The sequence below is a fragment of the Bubalus kerabau genome, chromosome 4 (assembly GCF_029407905.1).
Source record: "Bubalus kerabau isolate K-KA32 ecotype Philippines breed swamp buffalo chromosome 4, PCC_UOA_SB_1v2, whole genome shotgun sequence".
Classification (NCBI taxonomy): Eukaryota; Metazoa; Chordata; class Mammalia; order Artiodactyla; family Bovidae; genus Bubalus; species Bubalus kerabau.
Genome location: NC_073627.1, coordinates 66,166,413 through 66,186,190, shown reverse-complemented (window position 1 = coordinate 66,186,190; position 19,778 = coordinate 66,166,413). Strand labels below are relative to the sequence as shown.

At 45.3% G+C, this 19,778-nt stretch overlaps 1 protein-coding gene across 6 annotated transcripts in view; it reads right to left on the bottom strand.

Moving 5' to 3' along the window:
• PALLD (palladin, cytoskeletal associated protein) overlaps nt 1-19,778 on the bottom strand; it is a 369,615-nt gene that overhangs the window by 333,643 nt on the left and 16,194 nt on the right. The window lies entirely within an intron of this gene.

Below are 19,778 nucleotides of genomic sequence, written 5' to 3'. Positions count from 1 at the left end.
CTATTCGTTTGCCCCAACAACTCGTCATCTGTCAATTTATTGGCTTGTCCTGCAATGAGCAGTGAAGGAAAGTTACATGGCTCAAAATAGGCTGGGGTTAAAACTCCCCTCTGGGTCCTCCCCACCATTCTATGCAAAACAAAGAACTCTCTCACCCAAAGAAAAAAAAAGGACATTAAGGTTGATTACACCCAGCTCCTAGCCGGTCCCGCCTCTGGCCGATCTCCAGAATTCCTTGTCCCAGCCTTTTAAGAAATAACTACTCCGAACAACCTTGGAGAAGAACAGGTCCCCTTAAGACAGTAGATTTCCACATACATGCCTATATATACTTACTCTTTTCTTGGGTTAGTGCAGCAGCTCACTAATCTGACTGCTGCCCCTTCTGCCTCATTAAAGGGGATCTGTTCCTGTACAGTGCCAATCTGGTTCTTTTTCCGAACCTCGCCTTCTCTAACTCCCTTACCCTACAAGCAGGATGAGCTTAGACTCTGTAACATTAGTTCCAAAGATAATAACATTGCAGTTCATTGAATGCGGCATGCCACTCACTACAAGCCATCATTATTTTATAAACCCTTAAGAAAGAAAAAGAGAGCATGTAGTAACTATGATGCAAATAACTCAACTAAAGCAACAAAATAAACAGCTCTGACCAAATTTGTGTGTGCAGAAGCAAAGACAACCACACCATGACTGTGGTCTGGCAGTGATTATAAAGTGCCCTTTTCTGCAAGATGTGTTCTGATTACGAAGATGAGAAAATGTGACAAAATACGTCTTAGAATCCAAGAATTATGATAGTATCTACCTTATAGGAATAAGTGAGTTTATAAATAAAAGGCTCCCAGGGGTGTTTCCTAGATGGGGAAACAATGGAAACGGTGACAGACTTTATTCTTTTGGGCTCCAAAATCAGTGCAGATGGTGACTTCAGTCATGAAATTAAAAGATGCTTGCTTCTTGGAAGAAAAGCTATGACCAACCTAGGCAGCATATTAAAAAGCAGAGATATTACTTTGCCAACAAAGGTCTGTCTAGTCCAAGCTATGATTTTCCAGTAGTCATGTATGGATGTGAGAGTTGGACTATAAAGAAAGGTGAGTGCAGAAGAATTGATGCTTTTGAACTGTGGTATTTGAGAAGACTCTTGAGAGTTCCTTGGAACTCTTGGAGATCCAACCAGTCCATCCTAAAGGAGATCAGTCCTGAATATTCACTGGAGGGACTGATGCTAAAGCTGAAACTCCAATACTTTGGCCACCTGATGCAAAGAACTGACTCATTGGAAAAGACCCTGATGCTGGGAAAGATTGAAGGCGAGAGGAGAAGGGGACAACAGAGGATGAGATGGTTGGATGGCATCACCGACTCAATGGATATGAATTTGAGCAAGCTCTCAGGAGTTGGTGATGGACAGGGAGGCCTGGCGTGCTGCAGTCCATGGGGTTGCAAAGAGTTGGACACGACTGAGCAACTGAACTGAACTGAGGGGTGTCTGGCATTCGCTAAGTACTCAAGGAGTGTTGACTATTAATGTCATTATATTTATTATTATTACTGGGGAATGACTACAACTTTCATGAGGTTCCAACATCAGTAGCTCTGTAAGAAAAATGAAGAGGACGTGCTCTAATTGGTGACTTAAGGATAATCAGCAAAGGGCTGAGAAACATGGCAGTGACATTGCAGCATAAGCTGCCTACGCTTTGGTGGTGTGACATCTCTGCACGAGGATGCACAGACACGTGTGGTGTTGCTCACACACCACCCCCAGTCTCTGTCTTAACTTCCCAGGGCTCCCGATCAGGGTCTGGCAGGCCCTGGACAGGAGTGAGTAGGCCTGACCCTGGCCTGATCCTTGTGTCTCTGAAGAGTCCCTTCTCAGTACTGCCATTCCAGGCACCTTGCTGCTCTGTACTGGTCCCTTCATCATTACCAAATTCACTCAGTAATCTGGAGAATTCTTAACCTCTGTAGGTAGTAGTTCAGAGTCCAAAAGGGAAACAGAGGCATTTGCCATCTCACCCCCCAGACTTCACATCTTCTGTGCCTTTTCTGCGCAGAAGCATGACTGGAGCATTCTCTGAAGATGCAACTGGTCTGTGATAACGTCTATGATGGTAAAACTGATTTTGGAGACCTTTCTGGCTTTTACAGGAAGAATCAACTACCTCAGACAGTGAATTACCTCCCCAACCCCAGCGCCCTCCCTTTCTCCTTCATCCCCTCCTCCTTCTTCAGAGATTCTCCTTCATTACTTGGAAATCCTTCCCCCACACTTGTTTTCTATTTTTCCGTCAGAGAATACTTCTCCAATTCCAGCAATCAAGGCTAAAAGCTGTTACCTTAGGGGAAAATCCTCATTCCCGAGGTTATTTTTATTTAGGGTTTCGGGCACACATGTGGATCATATAACCCGTGACTGGAAACTTGTTTATGTGGCGTACTTTGCTGTGTGCTGGTACACAAAACCAGACTTCACTGTTAGAGCTCATAACCAAGTTTCCACTTGAAACTAGTCATTTTTCTTCCAAGAACATGCTGATGGGTTTATCAATGCTCAGGTGACTCTACAGTTTACTCCTCTTCCCTGGAGAAGGAAATGGCAATCCACTCCAGGACTATTGCCTGGAAAATCCCACAGACAGAGGAGCCTGGTAGGCTACAGTCCATGGAGTCGCAGAGTCAGACACGACTGAGCGACTCCCCAGCAGATATTAAATAGGACACTATTTCTTGGCTCAAAGAGACTATAAGTAGGTTCCAATCTTTTTTTTTTTTTTTTAATCGATGACGGTTTGTTGCAGGAATGGGGACCCCTTCCAGGGCTCGAAAGGGGGCTCTTGTCTAACACTGGGAGATGAACTGTCCATAGAGACACACATGCTGACAAAGCAAGGGACACTATTGGGAAGGGGCGCCTGGGGAGAGGAGGAGGGCAAGGGAGCCCAGGAGGCCTGCTCTTATGTGGCTCGCAGCCTCGGGTTTTACGGTGATGTTAGTTTCCGGGGTTCTCTGGCCAGTCTCTCTGACTCAGGGTCCTTCTTGGTGGTGCACGCATTGCTCAGCCAAGGTGGATGCCAGCGAGAAGGATTCTGGGAGGTGGTAGGACACCTGGTATCTCCTTTGGACCCTTCCCAAACTCTTTTGGTTGGTGGTTGCTTGTTAGTTTCGTGTTCCTCACCGGGGCCTCCTGTCATAAAATAACTCATGCAAATGGTTACTGTGGTGCCTGATAAGGCAGGGCTGTTGCAGTCAATGCGTTTCCCCGCATGTGTTCAGCAGTTAGCTGTGATTTTCCTGAGAGGAGGTGCACTCAACGTCCTTCTACTGCAACATCCTGTCTCCAGAACCTCTTAAAGCAACTAAACTTAAATAGGAATCATTTCCATTGCCTCACATGACCGGTACAACATTTCTGCACCTTGGTCTGCTTGAGAGCTGGAGCAAGTCGCAGACTGATCACTGTATTTGCTACAGCTGTGTTTATAAAGCAACTCCATCGAAAGAATGCAGCCTCCACGTGGAGTTAGAGGACTGTTGTAATTATGCCTGAGCAGATGCAGAAGTCCACATGTGGCACTGCCCCTGGCAAACGAAGAGATGGCAGGGGTACTTAGGGCAGTGCGGCAGAGAGGATTCCAGACGCTGAGCAGTTTCCACAGTGAAAGGATCTAAAACTGGAGTCAGATTCTTTCAAGACGACTTCTTCACAATTGTTGGCATTAGAGTAAATGAAACTTCCAAAAGGCACATTCTTTTCCTTTCGAGAGCCTTGCTGTATGGTAGAATACTTAGTAGGAAGAAAATACAAAATCAAAGCCAATTATTTAGCTGAGGGAAAAGCCTGCCTTTGTTACTCAAATTGCTTTTGGAATTTTCTTCCTGCTGAAATTATTGGAATACAAAAACAGGGAGTGGTTGAATTGTTGGGGCACCTTTTTCAACAGGCTTTAGCAAATATTTAACAAGCAACTGTGAATTAAACTCAGGAAAATTGTTGAAGAGTTTTAAAAGCAGCAAGAAAACAATAGTTGATGAGATTTGAGTTTTGAAAGGCTCTCCAAGTTGACAGTAATGCATAATGAGGCTGACATTTGGAAAGAGGATGGGGAGACAATTAGCCATAGGAGGGAGGGGTGGCGATGGGAAGAAATCACCTTCCTTGGCTGAGAGCACATTCCTGCAGCAGGAAGGAACAGAAGGCCACATGAGGTGAAGGTTCTAGAAGATGACAGTAGATCAGAGAGAGGGGAAGGGTTCCACAACCCACCATGACTGGGGGGTGATTCTGATTTCCAGACACTAACCTAGGACTCCTGCCCAAGCAGGGTCAGGAACACCTTCAAGAAATATTGTATTCCTGAAAGAATTGTTTGTTCAGCCTGTGATGTTTACACATTCCCTTTCCATACCATTGTGGATACTTAGTACAAAAGAGAACTGCAGCATGAAGACTTTAAAAAAGATGAAGCAGATCCAGAGAGTTTTGAAAAGGTAGCTTGTAGGGTGGTGGTGGTTTAGTTGCTGAGTCATGTCCGACTTTTGTGAGCCTGCCAGGCTCCTTTGTCCATGGGATTTCCCAGGCAAGAATATTGGAATGGGTTGCCATTTTCTCCTCCAGAGGATCTTCCCAACTCAGAGATCAAACCCAGGTCTCTTGCAGTGAAGGCAGATTCTTTACTGTCTGAGCCACCAGGGAAGCCTGATAACCCCAGAGGTAAGTAATTTTATTATTCCCATTTTACCAATAAGGAGACTGAGGCACAGAAAGGGTAAATGACTTGCTGAGGTAATTGGAGATTCACAGAATCTGATTGTCAGCCACTAAGCTCTTCTGTTATTTGTTCCACACAGCATGTGTGTGTGTGAGAGAGAGCTGGACCATAAAGAAGTTTAAGTGCCAAAGAACTGATGCTTTCAAATCGTGGCGTTGGACTCTCCTTGACTGCAAGGAGATCAAAGCAGTCAATTCTAAAGGAAATTAACCCTGAATATTCACTGAAAGGACTGATGCTGAACTGGAAGTTCCAATACTTTGGCCACCTGATGCGAAGAGCTGACTCATTGGAAAAGACCCTGATGCTGGGAAAGATTGAGGGCAGGAGGAAAGGGGGTGACAGAGGGTAAGATGGTTGGATTGCATCTCTGACTCAATGGACATGAGTTTGAGCAGACTCCAGGAAATGGTGAAGGACAGGGAAGCCTCATGTGCTGCAGTCCATGGGGTCCCAAAGAGTCAGACGGGACTTAGCGACTGGACAACAACAACAGCACAATACTTTATGCATAAGCATATTTTTAATTCTAAAGGGATTCTTTGTAACTACCTTTATTTCTTAGGAAAATTTATATCAGTGTTTGTTTATTGATTGGTTTTCTCATTAAATTCAGAAACTTGGCCCCTGAAATGGACTCTGAAATGATGAAATCAATTCTTTAGAGCAAGCACTACTGGCTACTGCTACCGTACAGCTAGATACTGAGGACTTACAATGGATTCAGGTTGTGGCTAGGGCAATACCCCATGTTTGCCTTGGACATCAGAGGTACTTCTTGGGACATGGAGATGTCAGCTGTGCAAGTCCTCACGTGCAGTGGGCCTGTCATGGTATCGTGGGCCATGGGTCGACAAGGGAGCGGTGACAGGCAGCTGCCGTCACTCTATAATGTTCAAACCACAGGATAGCAGCTGCCCACAACGAGGGCAGTGTTTCCTGGGCTAAGGAGTTCATACAGGTCCACAGAAGGATTAGTACTGATGTCTTCAAGTGCGTGAAGCCTTGCAGAGGTAGGACTAACTTTTCAAGTGAGATTACAAGGGGGCCGATCCTGTGGGGAGGCAGGGATTGAGCAAGAATGCAGAGGCTGGGAAGAGGACAGACAGCATGGTGGGCTGTATCCTGGTCATTTATTAGCTCTTGGAATGCAGGGCTCAGAGATAGGTCTGTGTCTCTGTGGTGAAACTGAAGGTGCTGCCCTGTTGCTTCACCTCTTTTGGCTTCTGGTTCACTGGCAGTTCAGTGTCAGAACATGTATTGTACTGATATAAAAGATGAAAATTTTCAATTCAGTGCAAATATACAGAGAAAGGAAAAAGACGGAAAGAATTAAAGGAAATGATAATTAAGAATGGGACAACAGGAAACTATAACTAACTGGTGTCATTTCCCTTCGACTCTGTCCCATTCTGCTTGCCCTTGTCACCCAGCTACGATGGTGGCGGGGAGACAGTTGGTTTTTGCAATTCTCATTAATTAGACGTCTGCTAATTCTAAAACGGTACTCTGTGTGTGTGTGTGTGTGTGTGTGTGTGTGTGTGTGTGTATGTGTGTGTATTTGTGTCTAAACATGCACATTCTTTCTTAAGAATAAGAAGCTCACAGACAAGTCTTTGTATCCTCGGCAGCCAGATGACACCACAAAAGATCTTTGGCATAAGACCGAATACATGTAGTATTTTTAGGAACACCATGAATTTAAAATAAGAATATTTTCAAAAGCTCTAAAATATAACTGAAACAAGCCAGAAAACACTCATGTCTCATGAGGGCAAATGGGTAAGCATCAATGTGTTTAATTCTCTCTGACACCCAGACTCGAGGCATGTTCTGGATGTGCTTGTGGATCTCACCTGCCATCCGTCAGAAACATGGCTGCAGAAAGTACCAGTACATCATTGGGAGAGGACAGGGGATAAAAAGACTACGCTTTTCAGTGAGTAAAGAGTAAGGTAACTTACACCCATGTCTGCCCCGCCCACCTGGACACAGAACATCGCCGCAGGATTGCAGCCCTTGGACCCTCCTTCCCCATGTTCTTTGGAACCTGCAACAGCATGGCAGTGCCACAAAACACGACAGACAGGACACCAACACAGCCAGTGTCCCGCTCCTGGCATCTACCTGAAGGGAATGAGGTCACTTTCTCATAGACAGGTCCACTAACTTGATGACTGTTTAGGTCCTTTCCAGATTTTAGAAACTACGCTGCTATGACCATTCATATCCGTGCATCCTTATCCATATGGTCACTTCCTCCAGGCATAAACACACACCTAGGAGAGGTCCATTCATTCACTTACTCAGCACATGCTCACTGAGCACCTGTTACCTACAGGCAGCATTCTAGGTCCAGGGACTCGACAGCGAGAATCAGCTGGAGGTCCCGACACTCCAGGGGTTTATATTTCACTAAGGGAGACACAATAAAATAAACAAAACAAGTGTAGAGTGTACCAGTAAGTTCTATGGAGAAAACCAAAATGGAATCTAAAAAATGATACAAATGACCTTATTTACAAAACAGAAATAGACACTCAGGAAACAAACAAGGTTCCCAAAGGGGAAAGGGGAGGAAGGAAAAATTAGGAATTTGGGATTAACATATACAGACTACTTTATATACGGGCTTGCCTGATGGCTCAGAGGGTAAAGAACCCGCCTGCAGTGCAGAAGACCTGGGTTCAATTCCTGGGTTGGGAAGATCCCCTGGAGAAAGGAAAGGCTATCCACTCCAGTATTCTGGCCTGGAGAATTCCACAGACTGTATAGTCCATGGGGTCACAAAGAGTCAGATACGACTAAGCAACTAACATTATCAGTTTATATATAATATACACAGACTATTGCATAAAACAGATAACCAACAAGGACCTGCTATATAGCTCTCAATATTTTGTAACCTGTAAGAGAAAAGAATCTGAAAAAGAATCTCTATATATACAGAGCTGAATGTATATTCACTGTATAAACTGAATTACTTCACTGGACACCTGAAACTAACTAACAGTGTAAATTAACTCTACTTCAACTACACAAAACAAAAGAATGGGCAGGCCTGTTCTTTTCCCCAGGTCAGTCATAGAAGGCTGGCTTTGAGGCAACATATGAGGAGAGAGATGGAAGGTCCAGGCCCGCATGCACCTGGGGATGAACATCGCAAGTGGAGGGAAGAGCAGGTGTGGAGGCCCTGGGCATGCACAGTCCAGCAAGGATGCTGCTGTGGCTGCGGTGGATGAGGCAGGGCTGAGAATCACCGTGGTGTTGGAGAGACGGGGCCTTTCCACTGCATATATGACTATTTTACTCTGAGAGCAAGCAGCAGGCACCAGACAGCTTTGCACTGTGCTGTGATCACAAGCCCATGAAAAAGAACCAAGCCAGGTGCAGTGTTGCCCGTGATGGTGGGTGGAAACCGTGAGCAGATAAGGAAGGCGGTGTGGATGCCCAGTGTGGGGGGAGAGGGTGGCGGCTGAGCAGAGCCTCTCTCGGGGAGGAGGCAGAAGGCGGTCGGGTTCTGGGTGTGGAGGGAGCGCCCCCACATTCTCCGGATGGATGGGGAGATGTGAGGTGGGAGGGAGACGGAAGCGCCTGTTCGGTGCCCAAGCATAGATGCCAGCAGACTTCCGGGTGGATACTGCACAAAGTCCAGAGGCTGCTGCTTTAACTCCCTGTGTGCCCTAGCATCATATCCACGCTGTCTGTGCCCACTCACATGTCACACTGCAGCAACCCCTGAGTGGTCAGTGGTCACGCAGCTCCTCTGAGGGTATGGCTTGCTGTCGATGTTGACAACTGTCTTCAACAGAAGCAGCAGCCCTGGGCTAAGCCGTGTGGATTGTGACTTGGTAAGCACTGCAGCCTCAGTACCTGCCTGCCACGTTTTTCTCAACTAAAGTGGCCAATAAAGGGGACACATTGCAACCTGAACCCCTTCGAGTGAAAAGCGAGCCAGCGGCTTGTTTCCATGTCTGCTTTCTTTGGAGGAGGTGGGAATTTCCACCAATCCTGTTGGGCTTCCTAGGTGGTGCTAGCGGTAAAGAATCCACCTGCCAATGCAGGAGATGTAAGAGACACAGGTTGGATCCCTAGGTCAGGAAGATCCTCTGGAGAAGGGAATGGTAATCTACTCCAGTATTCTTGCCTGGAAAACCCCATGGAGAGAGGAGTCTGGCGGGCTACAGTCCATGGTGTCGCAAAATCGGACACAACTGAGTGACTGAGCAGCCAATGGCGCTGCATAGGTTTGATAGAGCTCATCCCTCTTGTTTCGGCTTTGGTGATGATCAAAGTTTTGCTAATATAAACTAACTGAAGGTCTGCAGGTGCTGGGGTTTGACTGTAAAAAGAAAGAATTTAATTACTTTTAATTATGTATATAATTGAAACTTTATTAGGCTAATAATGACCTAATAGGCATCTTATGATTATAAGCAGGTATGAGTCGTTGCCCTAGAAGACTGAATATTTCTGGACTATCGCTGGATTCTACTTTCACTGCAGTTAAGTCGGTGTCTAAAAATGGCTTTTTTCCTTATGAGTTTGCACACATTTAGCTTACAATGTAATTCGAATGTGAGGATGGTTTGGAATACTGTTCAGAAACTGGGAATAACTTGCCTTGTTTGTAGTTGATAGAGAGTATCTTCCTTCCCTGTCTTTATGTATTTATTTATTTTTTATCTGTAATCAATATTTATTCTCCAGCTTAGGAACTTCAGTTTTTTTTGTTTTATTTTTTATTTTTTTTAATATAAATTTATTTGTTTTAATTGGAGGCTAATTACTTTACAATATTGTATTGGTTTTGCCATAGATTGACATTTTTGGTTTATGTTGATTGACTTATTTAACAGTATTAACTGAATGCAAAATAAAAGATAGAATAACCAGGAATAGCTATGTTTTAAATAGATCAATACTGCAGAAATTACCAGGGTACCATTTTCTTTAAAGATAGGTGAAGTCTGAATTCCAAAGCTGAAGATGTTCAAGGTGAGTCATTACAGGGCATGGCCAGGAATTCAGGACCTGGGTTCTGTTCCCTAGGACCAATTGATTCTTTTTCTGTTCCTAGGTAAAAAAATTTCCTAGCTTTCTTAATTTCTTTATATTTACATGGTTTAAAAATGGTTGCCGTGATGAAATATTTTTAAAGTATAAAGTGAAAATGGAAGGCCTCATTTTAATAATACCAGAGGTGCTTTGAACTAAAATTCTTCATGAAGTTTTCGCCAACTCTGAAAAGTTGCGAGTGGAGGGGGAGGGGGTCGGGGAGGTGAGGGGTCATGTGTTCGCCCTGTTGTCAGCTGTGCATGAAAAATAGGGGACATCTGAGCTGAGGTAATAATTCAGACTGTTGACAATTAATTTGCACATAACTTAAGTTGTAGCTAAATCGTATGTAACTTCAGTTATTGTAGATAAGCTTTAGTTCCATCAGCTTTTCTCTGCTTTGCTGGGGTTTTGGTGGAACTGTGCAAAAGTAAAGAAGGAAGATGAGATTTTTCAGTCCTGGTTGTGATTATAGCTGGTCCTTGTGCTGGTTATACTTGACAAGGAGGGGTGAAGTGACTGGGTATGATGAGGAAATGCCTTCAACCGTGTGTCCTTCAGTCCTCCCTGGAGGTGGGCCCCTTCGTCTGACTCTGTAAGCTCACTGGTCCAGGACCCGGGTCCAGATGGCTCTACTTGGGCTAAATCTAAGCAGCACCAGGCCTGCAGTTTGGTGAGCCACAGGCTGGTCTGGTCATCTGTCCCCTCCTGGAGCCTGCAGGAGTGGGTCATGGCGTGGCCCTCACTCAGCCCCGTCTGAGTCCCTGTTTCAGTGACTCAAGTCCTGAAGGGCAGACGTGCTCCCCAGGTGCAACCCCTGGTCTGGTCCCTGGTCCCCACTGCCCTGCCTTCGTGGGGCACCTGCCTCTAACTCCGCCTTGGCCAACATCCTGCACCTCCAGACCCGTCACCCATTTCCCAGCCCCACGCGTCTCTGGGCCTCTGTCCGTGCTTGGCCCAGGTCCCTGGACCCCTGCTCTCCACAACTTCTGTCACCTGCTCCAGGGCCCTCGGAGGTGGCCTGCTGACCACCAGGCCCGCCCAGTGTTGGGTTCAGAGACCCCTGATGGACTCAGTGGGAGCCGGGCTCTAAACTGCCCCGGTTCAGGCAACCTCTTTATTAACATTTGTCTTCCTTATACAAAATTCACTTCCAAGAAGGTTTCCTCTTCATGATCTCCAATTCTCATGGAGGAAAGGAGCTCAAAGGTTTTAGGCATTTGGTGCATTTGCAAATGCATGGCAGAAGGACCAAGATCTTTGGAACAGAGATTAAGAAACTTCAATGTATATTTACACTTTCCACCTAAAAAAACCCCTCAAAGGATAACAAAACAACCCAGCTAACTTTAAAAAATGGTGCATTTTCATCAGAAACTTAATTACTCTAGAAGGGCACAACTTTAATGACTAACATTGGTCATGGGCTTTGGCTGACTGGGAGATGACAAGAGAAACTAGTTAATAATCCTGTAGCTACTAACTAAATTAATTCTCCCCTTCCCCTAAGGAGAAAAGGCAGAAGCCTGAATTGGATGGCCCCCAAATTATGAAATGGTTAAGTGAACTTTAACACAGAAGTTATGGTAGGCTCACTTGAATTAATCCTTTGATGGGTAAATGGATTACTTTTTGTTAAGAATATGTTTAGAAGGGGGCTATTTTGGAGTCAATGTCAGAGTGCAGTTTGAATACATTTGGAAGGGGCTATTTTGGAGTAACCCTGGGATTTCTTTGGAAGGAATGATGCTAAAGCTGAAACTCCAGTACTTTGGCCACCTCATGCGAAGAGTTGACTCATTGGAAAAGACTCTGATGCTGGGAGGGATTGGGGGCAGGAAGAGAAGGGGACGACAGAGGATGAGATGGCTGGATGGCATCACTGACTCGATGGACGTGAGTCTGAGTGAACTCCGGGAGTTGGTGATGGACAGGGAGGCCTGGCGTGTTGCGATTCATGGGGTCGCAAAGAGTCGGACACGACTGAGCGACTGATCTGATCTGATGATCTGATTTTGGAGTAAACATCAATGGAGCTGTGTGCAGTTTGAAAACCTGTGGAACCGTTTTGAGTGACATATGAATGTATTTCTACCAAATAATTATTTGTTCCCACGGTTAGTGGGTTAAAGACATCTAAATAGAATCCAAAATAAATAATTTCACTTCTATCAAAAACAAAGTGATAAGAACATTTTTTTTTATAGAAAAGATAAATAATGGCTATACAGAGTCCATGGAATTCTTCAGGACAGAATACTGGAGTGGGTAGCCTTTCCCTTCTCCAGGGGATCTTCCCAACCCAGGGATCGAACTGAGGTCTCCTGCGCTGCAGGCGGATTCTTTACTAGCTTAGCCACAAGGGAAGCCCAATGCAGAATTTAGGATGAGATATTTAATTAAACAAACTCCTTAGGAAGTTTTTTGCTGCCCCCTGCTGTCAGCTTCTAAAAGACATGAAAACCATGTAAAAAGGGTATCCCAGGTGGCACTAGTGGTAAAGAACCCGCCTGCCAATTCCATCCCTGGGTCGGGAAGATCCACAGGAGGAACGCAATGGCAACCCACTCCAGTATTCTTGTCTGGGAAAACCCATGGACAGAGGAGCCTGGCAGGCTACAGTCCGTGGGGTCACAAAGAGCAGGACACGACTAAAGCGACATAGTATGCACACAAACTGTAAAAACTGACTCAAGGTGAATTAGTTGAACAAATTGGTTTGAAAAAAAAAAATTCTTTGCCTCTGACTCCATCAGTTCCTGTTGGTGATGCTGACTTACTTCATGTCTGTGAGTAATGGTCTGTCAGCCCAAGGAGCCAGCTGCAGCAAAGTGTGCGTCAGTGGGTGCTGGTGAGCAGTAGTTTGTGACTTGTGAAGTGCTACATTAGTAAGTACCAGCCTTGCAGCTTGGAGCCAGTGATGTCTTCCTTACCTTTTTGCTGAATTTCTTAATTTTGAATTAATTTTTATATTTATGTAATTTAGGTAAAACACTTCATTAATAAAACCAAAACTTCCCAAGTAAATGCATTAATGGCTTATTTTCCATAGTATAGTCCTGACTTGAATTGTTATTTTCATTTTGGCATATGAAATTAAGAAATGAGAGGTATTAGCCATAAAAGGTAAGAGTAAAGCAACAGTCACTAGATGCAAGGCACTGTTTTATTTTTTCACATGCTCTTTTATTTAGTCACAAAATACAATGGGAGTGGGTATCATAATTCTCACTTAACGGATGAATAAACTGAATCACAAAATGACTTGTCTAGGTACACATTTGGTGAAAAGTGGAGTCGTGATGGGAGACCCCAGGGTTGTTCCTCTTAACCTCTTGGCACAGAAGGTACAGATGCTATACCTTCTGTGCATATAAAAGAATGCAGAGAAATCACAGCGGCCATGGTGGTGTCAGTGATCAGTGATTGCCACTGACCGCATACTCCTCATCTGCTGTTCGTCTGCTGTCTGCCCTCTCATGGCCGCAGCTCGGGCATGGGCAACTGGCCTGTCCATGCCCTGCCTGGCGTCTCGGTCTTCACGGGTAAGTTCTGCCATGTTGAAGGTGTGGTGCGCTCAGCATAGTGAACATGCGCCCATGGACCCCACGCTCAGACTGGACACACTTGGGGCTGACCTTGTGACAGGTCACACATACCCTGTGCCTTTCATCTGCCAGACAGCTTCTGGTTTTAGCCACACTTTAACCATATCCAGTAAATATTCAAATTATGCCCAGTACTTGACTATACCAGTTGGCATCTTACTGGCTACCTTTGGGGCCCCCTGTAGCAATGTGCTGTTCTGCTGTCTGCTTGCCCCATCCTTTGCACACCCCCCCCGCCCCCCCGACTTAGCAGCACTGGTTCAGAATGGCAGATCCACCTGCCAGGGACCAGAGCACAGCTAGTATTGTTGTCTGCCATGACGAGATGCCTCTGCCTTGTGGGTCCTTGAAAACATGACCTCATGCTCCAGGGGGCTCACTGTGCAGGAAATGAAACACTGACTAGCTGGAATACATTTGCCTCCTTAGGTAGGTAGTGGGTTGGTCAAACCTGAGTTATTTTACAGAGGCAGCACTACACATACATATGTAAGAGGGAAACCCACGTCTCCAGGATGGCCCCAACTGAGTGTCTTCAGTCTATGGAACAGAGCATGCAAACATTGCCATCAGAGCCCTTCAGTGAGGAGAACCTGACTCCCAGCTCCAGGGGCTTACACGCGCTGATTAGCAAATCAGCTTCCAAGTTTGAAATTACCTGAACCCCTTAAATTTTGCCCTGATCCCTGGAGCTGGTACATGGATTTGAGCTGTGCCTCCTGTCTCCTTGCTGGTTGACCTCACAATGAAGCATTTTCTTTCCTCAAAAGAAGTGCTTTCCAGGGCTACCGTATTGGCTCCTATGCATGTCCAGCAGCCAGCCTTTGCTGGGTAACAATGTTTGGTGACAGTGAAGGGACCGGGTGTCGTGACCCCCTGCCATGGCCCTGCAGCCCCCGGGTATATGGCCCTCAGCCCTGACTCTGAGTGCCCACCTTGACCGCACTTGTCTGCAGGAAGGGGTGTCAGTTTCCTGCCTCCCCACCTCCGGACTCGGGCTCCTTGTGCTGCTTTGGGTCAGCTGTCTTTTTGACCAGTAACCTTGCTGAAACATGCCTGTGCCTGAACTGTCTAATAAGGATCGTGGGTTAGAGCCCCACCTTGGGGGAAATATAAAAAGTCCTCAAAAGTTCTGGTTAAACGTAAGTTGCAGCACTATCTTTTTTTGACCCCCCTCCTAGAGTACTGAGAATAAAAACAAAAGTAAGCAAATGGGACTAATTAAAAGCTTTTGCACAGCAAAGGAAACTATAAACAAAATGAAAAGACAATACACAGAATAGAAGAAAATATTTGCAAATGAATTGACTGACAAGGGATTAACCTCCCAAAATATACAAACAGCTCAAGCAGCTCAATATAAAAAAAAAAGACCAATCAAAAAATGGGCAGAAGATATAAATAGACATTTCTCTAAAGAAGACACACAGATGACCAAAAAGCACTGAAAAGATGCTCAACATCACTAATTATCAGGGAAATGCAAATGAAAACCACGAGGGATCACCTCACACTGGTCAGAATGGCCATCAGCAAAAAGTCTACAGACAATAAACACTAGAGAGGCTGTGGAGAAAGTGAACCCTCTCACACCATTGGTAAGAATGTAAATTGTTGCAATCACTATGGAGAATAGTATGGAGTTTCCTTAAAGAACTAAAAATAGAACTCCCATATGACCCAGCAATCCCACTCCTGGACATATATCCAGAGAAAGCCATAATTCAAAAAGATACATGCACCCCAGTGTTCACTGCAGGACTATTCACAACAGCCAAGACATGGAAGCAACCTAAGTGTCCACTGACACAGGAATGGATAAAGCAGATGTGGTACACATATTCAATGGAATACTACTCAACCATAAAAAAGAGTGAAATAATGCCATTTGCAGCAACATGGATAAGCCTAGAGAGTATCATTCTAAATGAAGTAAGTCAGAGAAAGACAAACATCATATGATATCACTCATGTGTGGAATATAGGTAGGAGCTGGGGATTAACACACACACAGTACTACATAAAAAACAGACAAACAACAAGGACCTACTGTATAGCACAGGGAACACTACTCAATATTCTGAAATAACCCAAATGGGAAAAGAATCTGAAGAAGAGTGAATATATGTATATGTATAACTGAATCTGGTGTGCTGCAGTTTATAGGGTCGCAAAGAGTCAGACATGACTTAGTGACTGAACAATAAATGAATCACTTTGGTGTACACCTGAGACAACAGTGTAACTATACCCCCCAATTTTTTTTTTTAAGTTCAACTTAGAGTTCTGAACCCTGGGTTAAAGTTCCAGAGTCTTGGGTTTCTTTGTTCAGGTTGGTTTATGTCTGTTTGTTCAGTTCAGTTCAGTTCAGTTCAGTTGCTCAGTTGTGTCTGACTTTGCGACCACATGGATTGCAGCACTCCAGGCTTCCCTGTCCATTACCAACTCCTGGAGCTTGCTCAAACTCATGTCCATCGAGTCAGTGATGCCATCCAACCATCTCATCCTCTAATGTCCCCTTCTCCTCCTGCTTTCAACCTTTCCCAGCATCAGGGTCTTTTCCAGTGAGTCTGTTCTTCACATCAGGTGGCCAAAGTATTGGAGTTTTAGCTTCAGCATCAGTCCTTCAAGGAACATTCAGGACTGATATCCTTTAGGATTTACTGGTTGGATCTCCTTGCAATCCAAGGGACTCTCTAGAGTCTTCTCCAATACCATAGTTCCAAAGCATCGATTCTTAGGTGCTCAGCTTTATAGTTCAACTCTCACATTCATACATGACTACTGGAAAAACCATAGCTTTGACTAGATGGGCCTTGTTTGTTAGCATTGGCTAATGGGGGAGGCTGTTGGATGACTGAAGGAAAACTTTTAAACCTGATTTAATGAAGGCCCTCTGACTCAGGAGACAGAAGACACTGCTCCCTGATTGACAGTCGTTGCCCCCGTGACCTATAGTGGTTTCACAGGTGTCCATCCCAGAAGAACATACCCTGTGCCTGGGAGAGAGGAATTTCCACCCAAGACACCTCCGTGGGATCCTTTTGCTCCAGTCATCCTGAAAGCAACCTTTCAAATGGGGAATGTTAATAGCACACCTGACTGTAGTCCCCTGGCATGTATTCTTGCAGAACTGGTCAATGTTTAGCTATAAGCCAATGGAAATGAAGAAAATTATTTTCTTTGTAACACTGCCTGGCCCTGGTATTAGGTGAAATCTCAGGGAAAATGGCCAGAGAATGGGTCTTTGAACTATGGTACTATTTTAAAATTAGACTTGTTTTATTAGAGGAAAAATGGGGTTAATCCCATTATACAATCATTTATGCCTTTATATTGGAATAAGAATTTGCAGAACAGATGTAAGATTGTGGTTCAGAGGGAAGAACCTCAGAAAAAGCCTGTGTTCATCGAGTCAAAGCTGAACAATGACTGACTGCATGCAGACGCCCCTCCAGCAGCCCCTTGCATGGTCCCCCCCGCCCACGAAGGGGGTCTTCCTATGAGCAGTGCAGAAGGTACCAACAGCCCTCCCAGGGCTGCCCTTATCCGATCATCATAAAGGAATACTCTTTCCTCCTGGTACCCACCAGGGTGCTCAGTTTGCCCAGGGAGCACTCTACCCCAGGCAGGGCATTTCTATTAGAGCAGGTCCCAGAAGGCTTAGATGACCAAGGCCAACACAGGGGACTCTGACCAAGGCCAACACAAGTTTCGGCTTTAACTTATACAATTGGAGCAATAATAAGCCATCTTACTGAGATGACCCTCAGAAAACAGAGAATCTCTTTACATGTTTTGCTATTCATCACCCTAACTGGGCCGCATGCAGGCCTTCATGAACACCCTCCTGTGGAGAAGCACAGGATGGTATTAGGGAAGGCTCTGAATCACATGGGAGAAGGAAATGGCAACCTACTCCAGTGTTCTTGCCCGGAGAATCCCAGGGACAGAGGAGACTGGTGGGCTACAGTCCATGGGGTTGCACAGAGTTGGACATGACTGAGGTGACTTAGAATGCATGCATGCATTGGAGAAGAAAAGGGCAACCCATTCCAGTGTTCTTGTCTAGAGAATCCCAGGCACAGAGGAGCCTGGTGGGCTGCCGTCTGTGGTGTCACACAGAGTTGGACACGACTGAAGCGACTTAGCAGCAGCAGCCTGAATCACAACCAAATCGTCCAATCAGGACTTGGGAGGCATGGGTCATGCCTGGAGATGACCCAGAAGGGACCCCCATGACCCAAGGGGATTGATAAAGGCTGAACCATCATAAGGAATGTTTAATAACAGACCCCAACAGGGGTCCTGAACCAAACAGCTTAAACGAGATCCAGGAGTACAGCAAGGGCCCCAGGGGAACCCCTCCTCTTCCCTGAGAGGGCTGAAGGCTGACAGACGATATACTGATGTGGATGTGGAATACCCAGCTGGACCTGCCCTGATGCCCTGTAAGCCTCTGCCCTCCAAGCTGCACCTTTACAGTTGGAAGACCAAGCCTCACCTAGATGTCCTGAAGAAATTCTGCAAAAGGTAGCAGTGATGTTTGGAATGACAGAAGGCCAGAAAGAGCCAAGATGGCTGCCCCAGTAGCAGTAAAACTCTGTCCAGGGGACAAGGTGCCAAATTTAAGTAAGTAAGTAAGTATCAGTCATTTAGTCATGTCTGACTCTTTGCTGCCCCATGAACTGTAGTCTACCAGGCTCCTCTGTCCATGGGATTTCCCAGGCAAGAATACTGGAGTGGGTAACCATTCCCTTCTCCAGGGGAGCTTCCTGACCCAGCAATTGAACCCAGGTCTCCTGAAATGCAGGCAGATTCTTTACACTATGAGCCATCAAGGAAGTCCAAATATAAAGCAACAGGCATCTAAAGAGGCACATGAAGGAAGGTATAAAGCCTCTGACAATCACCTTCTTTAAATATCCATTATTCAGACCTTGTTGATCTTCATGTAACACTTCCATCCCAACCGTACAAAAACCCAGGACCAGAGATAACTGTTCTATTCAGGATTTGAGGGCTGATATGCAGATGACACCACCCTTATGGCAGAAAGTGAAGAGGAACTAAAAAGCCTCTTGATGAAAGTGAAAAAGGAGAGTGAAAAAGTTGGCTTAAAGCTCAACATTCAGAAAACTAAGATCATGGCATCTGGTCCCATCATTTCATGGGAAATAGATGGGGAAACAGTGGAAACAGTGTCAGACTTTATTTTTGGGGGCTCCAAAATCACTGCAGATAGTGATTGCAGCCATGAAATTAAAAGACACTCCTTGGAAGGAAAGTTATGACCAACCTAGATAGTATATTGAAAAGCAGAGATATTACTTTGCCAACAAAGGTCCATCTAGTCAAGGCTATGGTTTTTCCAGTGGTCATGTATGGATGTGAGAGTTGGACTGTGAAGAAAGCTGAGCGCTGAAGAATTGATGCTTTTGAACTATGGTGTTGGAGAAGACTCTTGAGAGTCCCTTGGACTGCAAGCAGATCCAATCAGTCCATCCTAAAGGAGATCAGTCCTGGGTGTACCTTGGAAGGACTGATGCTAAAGCTGAAACTCCAATACTTTGGCCACCTCATGGGAAGGGTTGACTCATCGGAAAAGACTCTGATGCTCAGAGGGATTGGGGGCAAGAGGAGAAGGAGATGATAGAGGATGAGATGGCTGGATGGCATCACCGACCCAATGGACATGAGTTTGAGTGAACTCCAGGAGTTGGTGATGGACAGGGAGGCCTGGCGTGCTGTGATTCATGCGGTCACAAAGAATCAGACACGACTGAGTGACTGAACTGAACTGAAGACCAAAATATGATTGATAAAGTTTGCAAGGGAAGAGCACACAATTTCTCAACCAACTCTAAACTAGTTAGTGTTTGAAGTATCAAAAAGACAAATAAATTTACTGCCAGATGGAGGAGAGGCATTAACTAGGGTGACCGCAGCCACCCCCAGAAGGTGCTTGTGAGGATTCCTAGGAATGGCTGAGTATTTCATCTTTGTACTCCTGACCTTGGACTCAGCCAAACACAAACATGAGGCTCTTAAAGGAAATGACAATAAGCCATTAATCTGGACGCTGTGCTGTCATAATGTGTTCCACACCACCAAGGAGAAACTTTTAAGAGCCCAGCATTTGGTTGCCCAGGTATTTTGTGTATGAAAGATGGCATGAGTCTTGGAGCTAACTCAATACTTAGATACAATCAGAAGGCCTGAGGCTTACTTTTCTAAACAACTGGGCGCCTACATCAAGGATTGCCAGTTTGCCTCTGGGCTGTGACTGCAACCTTTCACAAGGGGCTGAAAAACGAACCCTCGGCACACT